General features: G+C 41.0%; 1 pseudogene; it reads left to right on the forward strand.

Moving 5' to 3' along the window:
• The first annotated feature begins 4,589 nt into the window (after nt 1–4,589).
• On the forward strand, nt 4,590–10,145 carry LOC125921212 (glyceraldehyde-3-phosphate dehydrogenase-like; annotated as a pseudogene).
• Nucleotides 10,146–12,152: the final 2,007 nt, after the last annotated feature.

Consider the following 12,152-nt stretch of genomic DNA (forward strand, 5'->3'; position numbering starts at 1 on the left):
ATTGCTTTGGCTATTCAGGATTTTCTCTGGTTCAATACAAATTTAGGATTGTTTGTTTTAACTCTGTGAAGAATGCTGGTGTTATTTTGATAGGGGTTGCATTAAATATGTAGATTGCTTTGGGTAGCATTAACAATTTAACAATATTTGTTCTTCTAATCCATGAGCATGGATTTTTTTGTTTTGTTTTTTTTAAGAGAGAGCATGAGTGGGGCAGAGAGAGAGAAAGAATTTTTATTTTGAGAGTGAGAGAGAGAGAGAGAGAGAGAGAGAGAAGGCATGCATATGGGGAGGGACAGAGAGAGAGGGAGAGAGAATCACAAGCAGGCTCCGTGCTGACAGCAAATCATGAGATTATGACCTGAGTTGAAATCAAGAGTCAGATGGTCATCTAAGTAAGCCACCCAGATGCCACCCGACAAAGAGAGAATCTTAAGCAGGCTCTAGGCTCACCATGCAGCCTCATGCAGAGTTCAATCCCATGACTCTGGAATCATGACCTGAGACCAAATCAGGAATCGGATGCTCAACCAACTGAGCCACCGAGGTGGCCCTGACTTCAAACTTATTTTTTAAAATATTTATTTGTAGGGGTGCCTGGGTGGCTCAGTCGGTTGAGCATCTGACTTCGGCTCAGGTCATGATCTCATAGCTTGTGAGTTTGAGCCCTGCGTCAGGCTCTGTGCTGACAGCTTGGAGCCTGGGGCCTGGTTTGGATTCTGTGTCTTCCTCTCTCTCTGCCCCTAACCCGCTCGCATTCTGTCTTTGTCTCTCTCAAAAATAAATAAACATTAAAAAATACATATTTATTTGTATTATTAAATGTAAAGAATTGAATTGAATTGATTCACCAATAGTCATAAGGATTGTCAGAGAGTATTCAAGTTCCTACTTGAAATTTTAGCTGTACTTAACAGCTCAGTCAACAATTCTTTACCTAGAATTCTCTTATGTAACACTACCGAAACATAGGTTCAAACAACTGCATTTTTTTTTTTTAAAGAGAGAGCACATGTGAGTGTGAGCAGGGGGAGGGGCAGAGGGAGAGGGAGACGGAGAGAATCAGAGAGAATCTTAAGCAACCTCCACACCCAGCCCCAGCCCAACTTTGGTGCAACTCTGGGCTCGATCTCACAACTGTGACATCATGACCTGAACCGAAATCAAGAGTCAGATGCCACCCAGGTGCCCCCAAATGATTGCATTTTAAGGTAAATATCAATTGTTCCAGGACACACTGTAGTGATCAGAGAACAAAGCTCTGGAGTTAAGCTCTCTGGGTGGTTCCACCAGTTTTGAGTAGGTATCTCATCTACAGATAAAGACTATTAGAAAGATCACATTTCTTTTTTTTTTTTTAACGTTTATTTATTTTTGAGACAGAGAGAGACAGAGCATGAACAGGGAAGGGGCAGAGAGAGAGGGAGACACAGAATCTGAAACAGGCTCCAGGCTCTGAGCGGTCAGCGCAGAGCCCGACACAGGGCTCGAACTCACGGACCGTGAGATCATGACCTGAGCCGAAGTCGGACGCTTAACCGACTGAGCCACCCAGGCGCCCCAAGATCACATTTCTGAGACACAGAGAGAGCATTAATTTTAAATGTTAATTAACATTACCGTTACCTCTTTCATCTTACCTGAAATTAGCATGGCACTTCCAAGTAACTTCTGACAAATTTACTTTTTCTCCCAAGAACAAACCTATTATAGGTTCTCACACAGAATAGGATTGTTCTTTAAGACTCAGCTTCTTATATTAACCTTAGGGATATTTATAATATATTTTTTAAAAATTCTATTTAGCAACTGCAAAATAGTTTGATTTTGGTATTTCTCATCTGTTCCTTTCAAAATACTTAAATGGTTTTCAAAAACTTACCTCCCAAATAACTGATTTCTTTGTTTTTTTTTAGTAGCCCACAAAGAAATCAATTTAAATAGTTAAGACTTTGAATATTTTGTCAGTTTTGTCTTAATCTAATTAAAAAAAATTTTTTTTAATGCTTTTATTTTTGAGAGAGAGAGAGAGAGGAGCAGGAGCAGGGGAGGGGCAGAGAGAGAAGGAGACACAGAATCTAAAGCAGGCTCCAGGCTCCGAGCTGTCAACACAGAGTCCGCTGCAGGGCTCGAACTCACCAACTGCGAGATCATGACCTGAGCCAAAGTTGGAGGCTCTACCAACTGAACCACCCACCCACCCTTGTCTTCATCTAATTTTAAGGCCATTTTGGAGATAAGGTTTCCCTTTTCATCATTAGAGATCATTCCATCTGCAAGACAGAAAGGTATTTTATAAACAGCAGAACAAAACAATTTGTGCTCCTATTAATTCCATTCTGTAAATTAACAAACGTCAATCTTTTCTTTTTTTCTAGGAGAGAAAGGCTGTCAATTATCTTACAATGCCTCAGTGGATTCTTGAGATGAGCTGCAACTTTTTGGAAAGAAAACAGCGCTCAGTGACGCAGAGTTCTTTGGGGGAAAATGCTGGTAATGTGTGCCATTACCTTGATAATTTCACTCAAGTGCCTGCAGAATCTGACTCTTATACCCTGAAAACTTCAAGGTTAGCTTAAGCAGGTTCAGATTAATCAGTTCAAGGGGGCTAGTGTATAAAGACCGAGTGTCAACGTTTGGATTTATAATAAAAAATACACTGGGGCACCTGGGTGGCTCAGTCAGTTGAGCATCCAACTTTGGCTTAGGTCATGATCTCACAGTTTGTGAGTTCGAGCCCTGCGTCCAGCTCTATGCTAAAGGCCCACAGCCTGGAGCCTGATTCGGATTCTGTCTCCCTTTCACTCTGCCCCTCCCCTGCTCACACTCTTTCTCTCTCAAAAATAAATAAACATTTAAAAATATACCTGTACAGAGACTAGATACTCAAGTTAACATGCCTGAACATTCTTTTCCAATGCGCACACTTCCATGGGAAGAAACAAAAATCATGATCACAAGATTGAATAGTGGACAGGGAAATGGAACAAAGGGAATAAGTTAAATACGCTGAATGATTGCTAGTAAGAGAGCTTGATGAGCCCACTTTCAAACATGGGTTAGATTTGCCCCAGAGAAGAGATTTCTCAAGCATTGCAAGTAAGTTTCTTCTCTGAGCAATGTTGAATGAGCACAGCTAAAATTTTCCTTAGGAATTTCCTTTTTCTTGTTTTAAAGGATAATCAATTCCGCTTCTGATTGACATTTGTTCTTTAGCTAATGAATTCAGTTTAGCTTCTGTCTTACAATCCTTGAAAGCTTTTTTTTTTGTTTAAGTGACATCCCTATTTGAAATCAGGATATATCGTTTTTTTAATTAACTCCAAAAGATGGAATTTTATTTCCTTTATTTATAATTAGTATTTGGGTTTCCCCATCCCTATCATGCCCACACATATATAAATCTGCCCCTATTATATGATCATCACCATTAATTTTACAATTATATAAAATTAGGATTGGGACTTTAAAAGCTTCTTTTTGAATACTCAGGCAAAAATGTTGATTTTATTGTAAGAAAAGATATTCTCAGAACTGCTGAGGACTTGTAAGAATACCATCTTTATAATTTATGAATTTTAATCGATTTTTAAGTTTTACTACCACTATATCTAAATCCTAAATTTTGATTGTTTGCAGTGTGGACCTCATATAGTAGAAAATAGAAATGGTCTCCTTTGTCTTCACAGAGTGTAGGAAAGGACTAAGAAAATCTTTGAGTAAAATATGTTTAAGTAAATACACACATATTCATACACTTACAAATATACACACATTTATATTTATAACAGTTGCATCCTAAAACTGGAAAAAATATTTCAAATTAATGTTTTTTCTTTTCTCTACCACTTATTCTTTTTGCATGAAATGTGATTACAGGGACTAAAAATTACAAAATAAAAAGCTAACTTCTTAGCAAATGATTTACAGATATTTCCTATGGATACAGCAGCTACTTTCTTTGTAAAATAGATGTTTGATGTTGAAAGAAGACCTAAGAGTATTGTTGCCTAACCATATAGTCATTCTCATACAACAGCTATAATTTAGTCCTGACTGCCTCCTTGGAATCATTTGCATGACCCAGGATGAAAAAAATACACCTTAACATCGAAGCTTTGAAAAATAACCAGGAAATTTAGTCAAAGTAGGGGGCACAAGTGATAAACTCACAACATCATCTACTTAGGCCAACTCTTTTCATTTGTACATAAGAATGAAATGTAATCTATTATATATAAAATAGGAGAACGATATACATTATAGCTCTCTCTCTTTAAGCTGTATCTGGAGAGGCAGTATCTGAATGAGAGCAGTGCTGGAGGCAGGCTACCCTGTGAAATTTCCTGTACCACCATTTGAAAGTTGTGCGATTTGGGGCAAATTAGTTCTTATTTTTGTACTTCAATTTCCTTATCTTATATAATTTGGGTGATATTAGCACCTGTTTTATTGGGTCATTGTGAGGCTGACATGGGGCGACAGAGAGAGAATTGGGCATAGTCCCTGTTGTAAAGGAGGAAAAATTTTACCCATCTTAGGTTTCTGGCTGAGACTCTAATAAAAAGACAGATTAACAAGAGAAAAACATGGACGAGCATGGCGCCTACCATACTTTCCAGAAACTCTACTGGAAAGTAACTGAAAATGGCAGCTTAGACTTCCAGCTTAGGTAGCACCTTCAACAAAAGGCAATAACGGGGGTGCCTGGGTGGCTCACTCAGTTAAGCTATGACTTCAGCTCAAGTCATGATCTTGCCCTTCCCAAGTCTGAACCCAGCATCTGGCTCTGTGCTGACAGCTCAGAGCCTGGAGCCTGTTTCAGAGTCTGTGTCTCTCTCTCTCTTTGCCCCTACCCCGCTCTCACTCTGTCTCTGTCTCTGTCTCTCTCTCTCAAAAATAAATAAACATTAAACATTTTTTTCAAAAAAGGTAATAACTGAAAGGCAAAGAAAATCAGTTTTTGGTTTCCCAAGTCAGCAAACTGAGGAAGACAAACATATGAGAGAAGAACAACGGAGTAAGATTTGTTCACAGATTCCTCAAGTCTCTGATCTGACAAGGTCTTCTTTCCTCCTGGTACAGGGAAGGTATGGTTCACACGGGAGTTTTATCTCCTGCTTTCAGCAAGAAAAAGAAGGGTCAGACTGTCCTTGCACCTACTCTTAAGTGCTCTTAATTCAAAATAATCAAATATGCCAAAGGGGCATATTTTGGGTGACATATTCTGGTTTCCTTCACTGTCACACAATAGGACAGGATTAAGTGCTGGCAAGGAAGTAGAGTAACGAGATTCTTATCTTTTACTGGTAGGACTATAAGCTGGTGTGCCCACTTTTGAAAACTGTTCTTACTAAATTTAACACATACTTACTACATGACCCAGAAATTCTACTCCCAGGTATTGAGAGAAATGAAAACTCCTATCCACCAGAAATGTTTTCATTACTGTTTAGAGCAGCTTTATTCTTTTTAATTTTTTTAGTGTTTATTTATTTTTGAGAGAGCGTGAGTGGGAGAGGAGCAGGGAGAGAGGGAGACGCAGAATCGGAAGCAGGCTCCAGGCTCTGAGCTGTCAGCACAGAGCACGATGTGGAGGTCAAACCCACAACCTGAGATCACAACCTGAGCTGAAGTTTAACTGACTGAGCAACCCAGGCACCCCAAGCAGCTTTATTCTTTTTTTTTAAATGTTTATTTATTTTTGAGAGAGAGAGAGAGAAAGAGAAACTGCCAGCAGGGGAGGGGAAGAGAGACAGGGAGGCACAGAATCTGAAGCAGGCTCCAGGCTCTGAGCTGTCAGCATAGAGCCTTACGGGGGGCTCGAACCCATGAACCATGAGATCACGGCCTGAGCCAAAGTCCGTCACTCAACCAACCCAAGCAGCTTTATTCTTAGCTGAAAACAACCCGAATATCCATCAAGAGTGGAATAAATAAATTGTGATATGTTCATACTACTCAGCAAGATGAAGGAACGAATACCTGGAGCACACAATGGCATAGATAATCCCACAGACATTATTCTGATTAAAAAAGAAGCCAGATACTAGAAAAGTACATACTGTAAAGTTCTATTTATATAACTTTCAAGAACAGGCCAAACTACTTTTTAGAGATAAAACAGAAGTTACCTCTTGTAGAGTAGGAAAAAGGGACCTGAAAGGGCCACAGGGAAACTTCAGGAGTGACAGGTGACAGAAAAGGTCTACAGCTTAATTGGGATGTGAGTTACACAGGGACATAAATATCTATCAACGCTCATCAAACCATATGCTTTTTCTTTTTTTCAGTGTATTTATTTATTTTGAGAGAGAGAGAAAGAGCAGGAGCAGGGGAGGGGCAGAGAGACAGAATCCCAAGAAGGCTTTGCACTGTCAGCACAGAGCCTGATTCAAGGCTTGATCCCACAAACTGCAAGTTCATGACCTGAGCTGAAACCAAGAGTTGGATACTTAAGTGACTAAGCCACCCAGGTGCCCCTCATCAAACTATATTCTTAAGATCTAAGCATTTCACAGTTGAGAAAGCTAAGAAGAGTTCTATTTTACATCATCTCCTTTATTTAAAAAATTTTTTATTTGACATTTATTGATCATTTATTTTATGCCAAACAGTTTTACATATGCTTTGTTACAAGTATTCTCCTATAACTTTATAATGAGTCTAAGATTTAGGTGTTATTATTATATAGAAATATATTATATATTGCTGGGAAAGCTTAAGTAACTTAACCTAACTCCCACAGCTACTAAGAGATGCTGCTAAGGTCAGATGTCTTATCACTTACAATGCTCTCCTCTCTTCCTTACTTCAGAACGAGCTTATGATTCAATCCCATAACTAGAACAAATCATTAAAAAAAAATTTTTTTTTAATGTTTATTATTTGAGAAAGAGACAGAGAGCAAGCAGAGGAGGGGCAGAGAGAGAGGGAGACACAGAATCAGAAGCAGGCTCCAGGCTCTGAGCTGCCAGCACAGAGCCTGACACGGGGCTCCAACCCACAGGCCACAAGATCATGACCTGAGCTGAAGTCGCCCGCCTAAATGACTGAGCCATCCAGAGCCCCTAGAACAAATTGTTTTAATTGTAGTTCACTATTACATGTACTTTTAAGAATTGTTTTTTTAATCTTGACATAATTTCAGACTTCTGACCTAAAGAACTATGAGATAACAAATGGGCATTGTATTAAACCACTATGTTTGTGGTTTTCTTACAGCAGCAATAGAAAAATAATACAGATGTCTGGCTCTTCTTCAGCCTGGGCATCAGCCACCGCCAAAGCCCTTCCATTCAGGATGATATGGTAACCCTCAAACAGCTAGTGCCATGCAATATCCCCATTAAATGTTAAATACACTTTTTGAAAAATAAAAAAAATATTTTACTAAAGGATCTTTTGGTACCTAGAAGCACAAAGCCATTCAAGCAATCCATATGTTTTCAACCTTTATATATTGGGGCACCTGGATAGTTCGGTCAGTTGAGCATCTGACTTTGGCTCAGGTCATGATCTTGTGGTTCGTGGGTCCAAGCCCCACATGGGGCTTTGCAACTGACAACACAGAGCCTGCTTGGGATTCTCTCTCTCTCTCAAAAATAAATAGAGAGAGTGAGCAGGGGACGGGCATAGAGAGATGGAGAGAGAGAATCCCAAGCAGGCTCTGCACTGTCAGTGCAGAGCCCAACACAGGGTTCAAACCCACAAACTGTGAGATCATGACCTAAGCCGAAACCAAGAGCCGGATGCTCAACCAACTGAGTCACACAGGCACCTCTCAAGCAATCCAAATTGAAGGGAGTTTGTTGTAAGAATATCAGAGGAGGGGCACTGGGTGGCTCAGTCGGTTAAGCATCCGACTTTGGCTCAAGTCATTATATCACGGTCCATGAGTTCAAGCCCCTCGTAGAGCTCTGTGCTGATAGCTCGGAGCCTGGAGCCTGCTTCAGATTCTGTGTCTCCCTCTCTCTCTCTGACCCTCCCCCCCATTCATGCTCTGTCTCTGTCTCAAAAATAAATAAACCTTAAAAAAATTTTTTTAAGAATATCAGAGGAAATCTCATGGACCACCACCACAGGTAACGAACCTAGCCATTACACAAAAGAAAAGGGATCGAATAGCATTTCTGGAAAAGGTTTCCCTCATAGCTTCAAGCAAGAGTAGAGTGAGAATAAGTATAAAATAATGTCAACAAATTAGTTAAAATTAAATGCTTCCTTTCTCTCTATACTCTGCACATTCATGGCTCATTTGATATAAAACCCTCTATAAATTTGGTTATATAGGAGCTATGCAATTCAAGCTTTTAAAAAAGATCTAGCGTGGTGATGCTGGTGGGAACCAGAGGAGAAAGGATGTGTAGTACCTTGGATGGAAGTAGAATTCACAGGTCTTTATGACGGATGCAGTGTAGGGGTGAGAGAGAAAAAAAACCACATGAGAGTCCTAGGATATTAGCTCCTCCATAAGCTCCAAGAAGATAAATATCAAATCTTTATTTTCCTTTTCCTTGTACCTACAGTATTCAACACATAGTTTAGTGTGAGATATTTGTTGTTCACTGATAGAAAACCACTACGTATTTTTTTACTAGAATTGTTTTTAATTTTAGAGAGAGTGAGGGCACACTCACAAGCAGGGGAGAGGGGTAGAGTGGGAGAGAGAGAGAGAGAAAGAATCTTAAGCAAGCTCTATGCTCAGCATGTAGCCCGATGCAGGCCTCGATCCTATGACCCCAGGACCATGACCTGAACCAAAATCAAGAGTCTGATGCTCAACTGACTGAGCCACTCAGGTGCCCCTATTTTTGTTTTAACTGAGGGACTAACATGATCATATTTAGGATTTAGATAGCTAGCATTGATAGGGGAGAGGATGAACAAGGCTGAGAGGTATCTATCAAAATCCAGTCTCCTTTTCTTCCTGAGAATACAGCTATACTAGAGTTCCCAGCCGCTATTAAGTTAGGTACAGTTATGCAAGCATGCTGTATCCAAAGCAATGTGAGATGCACCAAACCCACATCAGTACACATTAGGCTGAACCTTTTTCTACTTTCTCTTTCCAGCAGCTGCAATATGCACATGGTGACCCTGCCTCTACTGCACAAATAAATAAAAGGTCCTAGCAGTTGACAGAAACGCAAGATGGGAGGAGTTTGGATCCCTGAATCACTACATAGAGGAGAGTTACCTGCTGACTTAGAAACCTACTCTGAAATGAGATGAGAAATGAACTTATTGTTCTTTCAGAGGTCTACTTTTTTCTGTCAATGTAGTCATCCTTATTAATGCAGGGTGGGAGCAATGCTAGTGCAGAGTATGTTGTGGAGTCTGCTGGGGTCTTCACCACCATGGAGAAGACTGTGGTTCACCTTAAGGGTGAGGCCAAGAGGGCCATCATCTCTGCCCCTTCTGCTGATTCCCTCATGTTTATGATGGTCATGAACCATGAGAAATATGACAACTCCTTCAAGATTGTCAGCAATGCCTTCTACCAACTGCCTGGCTACTCTGGCCAAGGTCATCCATGACAACTTTGGCATTGTGGAGGGGCTCAGGACCACAGTTCATGCCATCACTGCCACAGTCTTCTACTGTGGACACCCACTCTGGGAAGCTGTGGTGTGATGGCCAACAGGCTTCCCAGAACATCATCCCTGCTTTATTGGAGCTGCCAAGGCTGCCGGCAAGGTCATCCCTGAACTGAATGGGAAGCTTACTGGCATGGCCTTCTGTGTCCCCACCCTTAACATATCAGTCATGGATCTGACCTGCTGCTTGGAGAAAGCTGCCAAATACAAGGACATCGAGAAGGTGGTGAAGCAGGCATCGGGACGCCCCCTCAAGGGCATCCTGGACTACACTGAGGACCGGGTCATCTTCTGCTATTTCCACCTTTGATGCTGGGGCTGGCATTGCTCTCAATGACCACCTTGTCAAGCTCATTTCCTGGTATGACAATGAATTTGGCTACAGCAACTGGGAGTGGACTTTATGGTCCACGTGGCCTCCAAAGAGTAAGAGCCCCCTGGACTACCAGCCTCAGCAAGAGGAAGAGAGAGGCCCTCAGCAGCTGGGGAATCCTCGTCCCAACCCATCCCCAAACACACTGAGAATCCCCTGACCTCCACTTTCCATCCCAGACCCCCTGAAGAAGGGGAGGGGCTTGGGGAGTCCTACCTTATCATGTACTATCAATAAATGATACTGTACCCAACAAAAAAAAAAGTAAAATTTTAGCTATATTTTCTCTTCCCTCCTCACACTATCAACTAGTGTGAATAATAAAATTACATTAACCGACTTCAGCCAGGTCACGATCTCGCGGTCTGTGAGTTCGAGCCCCGCGTCAGGCTCTGGGCTGATGGCTCGGAGCCTGGAGCCTGTTTCCGATTCTGTGTCTCCCTCTCTCTCTGCCCCTCCCGCGTTCATGCTCTGTCTCTCTCTGTCCCAAAAATAAATAAAAAACGTTGAAAAAAAATAAAATTACATTAAAATGGAGCAGCAGGGAGGGTTTAGATCTCTTGACTTTTGCTTGCAATTTACCTGAGACATTTGCCTGCACCTATTACTCTGTGGTTTATTTCCCTCTTTCCCAAGCATTAAATTGTGTTCTCTTCAGCCTGGGTCATCCAGGAGGGTTAGAAGACTGGCTGATATTTATAGGTGTGCCCAGTGTTTGCTGGAATTTTACTTCTTATCTAAAGATAAGCTGAAAACATAGGATATTTAATAAGAAGAACTCAATATAATAGAAGACAAAAAGAAAAAAATTGACATTTGCTAAGAATGATTACATGCCAAACCCCATGTGGGAGTCTACTTTAATACCAAGAGTTGTTTGTTAAGTAACTCTTAACCTTAAGATTATAATTCATATTTCCTTGTTTGGTGTAGGAAATTTTATCTGTTCCCTGTGCATATTAAGGGAAATTAAACTTAAATTTACTCATTAATCTTGCAATGTTTAGCTACTATGTCTTTATAGATCTGGTTATAATTAACTCAATCAATATAAAGGACTATTTAGACTATCTTCAGTTAAGGAAAAAGGCACTTATATTCCTTTTTAAATCAGTTATGATGCACATAAAAATAAATGGCACATGAGGTGCCCAGGTGGCTCAGTCGGTTAAGCACCTGACGTTGGCTCAGGTCATGATCTCATGGTGCGTTGGTCTGAGCCCTGAGTCTGGCTCTGTGCTGACAGCTCAGAGCCTGGGGTGTGCTTCAGATTCTATCTCTCTCTCTCTCTCTCTCTCTCTCTCTCTCTCTCTCTGCCCCTCTTCCACTCACACTCTGTCTCTCTCTCTCTCTCTCTCTCAAAAATAAATAAACATTAAAAAAAATTTTAATAAATGGCATATTATAGAACTTGACTCTTTTTTCTGTGACTGTTTCCTGAACCCACAATTCTCCCAGCACAATAAACTTATCTATTAACTCTTATTTGAAAAAATTTTAATGCTTATTTATTTTTGAGAGAAAGAGAGAGGGGGGGGAGGGGAAGAGGGCAGAGAAAGAGGGAGAGAGAGAATCCCAAGCAGGCAGGCTCTGCACTGTCAGCACAGAGCAGCCCAGCAAGGGGCTCCAACTCACAAACTGTGAGATCACGACCGGAGTCAAAATCAAAAGTCAGTCACTTAACTGACCGAGTCACCCAGCTGCCCCTAACTCTTGTTTGAAATGTGTTTAATTATTTCATCACAGAATCCTCATGGCAAGTATGTTAATAAACTAAGAATGTTGCCTTTCAATGAAATTTCTGGGTCAAGTGTTACCTGGGCTATGCTAATGCAAATGTAGCCCTCTTTCTTTTTTGCAAAGGATGAGGTACAATTAAATTTTTTTTTTAACGTTTATTTATTTTTGAGACAGAGAGAGACAGAGCATGAACGGAGGGTCAGAGAGAGAGGGAGACACACAATCTGAAGCAGGCTCCAGGCTCTGAGCTGTCAGCACAGAGCCTGATGCGGGGCTCGAACTCATGGACCGTGAGATCATGACCTGAGCCGAAGTCGGACGCTTAACCGACTGAGCCCCCCAGGCGCCCCAGGACGAGGTACAATTAAAATATTCACCATATTTGGGGCGCCTCAGGACGAGGTACAATTAAAATATTCACCATATTTGGGGCGCCCCAG

Source organism: Panthera uncia, chromosome D4 (genome assembly GCF_023721935.1).
Source record: "Panthera uncia isolate 11264 chromosome D4, Puncia_PCG_1.0, whole genome shotgun sequence".
NCBI classification, from domain to species: Eukaryota; Metazoa; Chordata; class Mammalia; order Carnivora; family Felidae; genus Panthera; species Panthera uncia.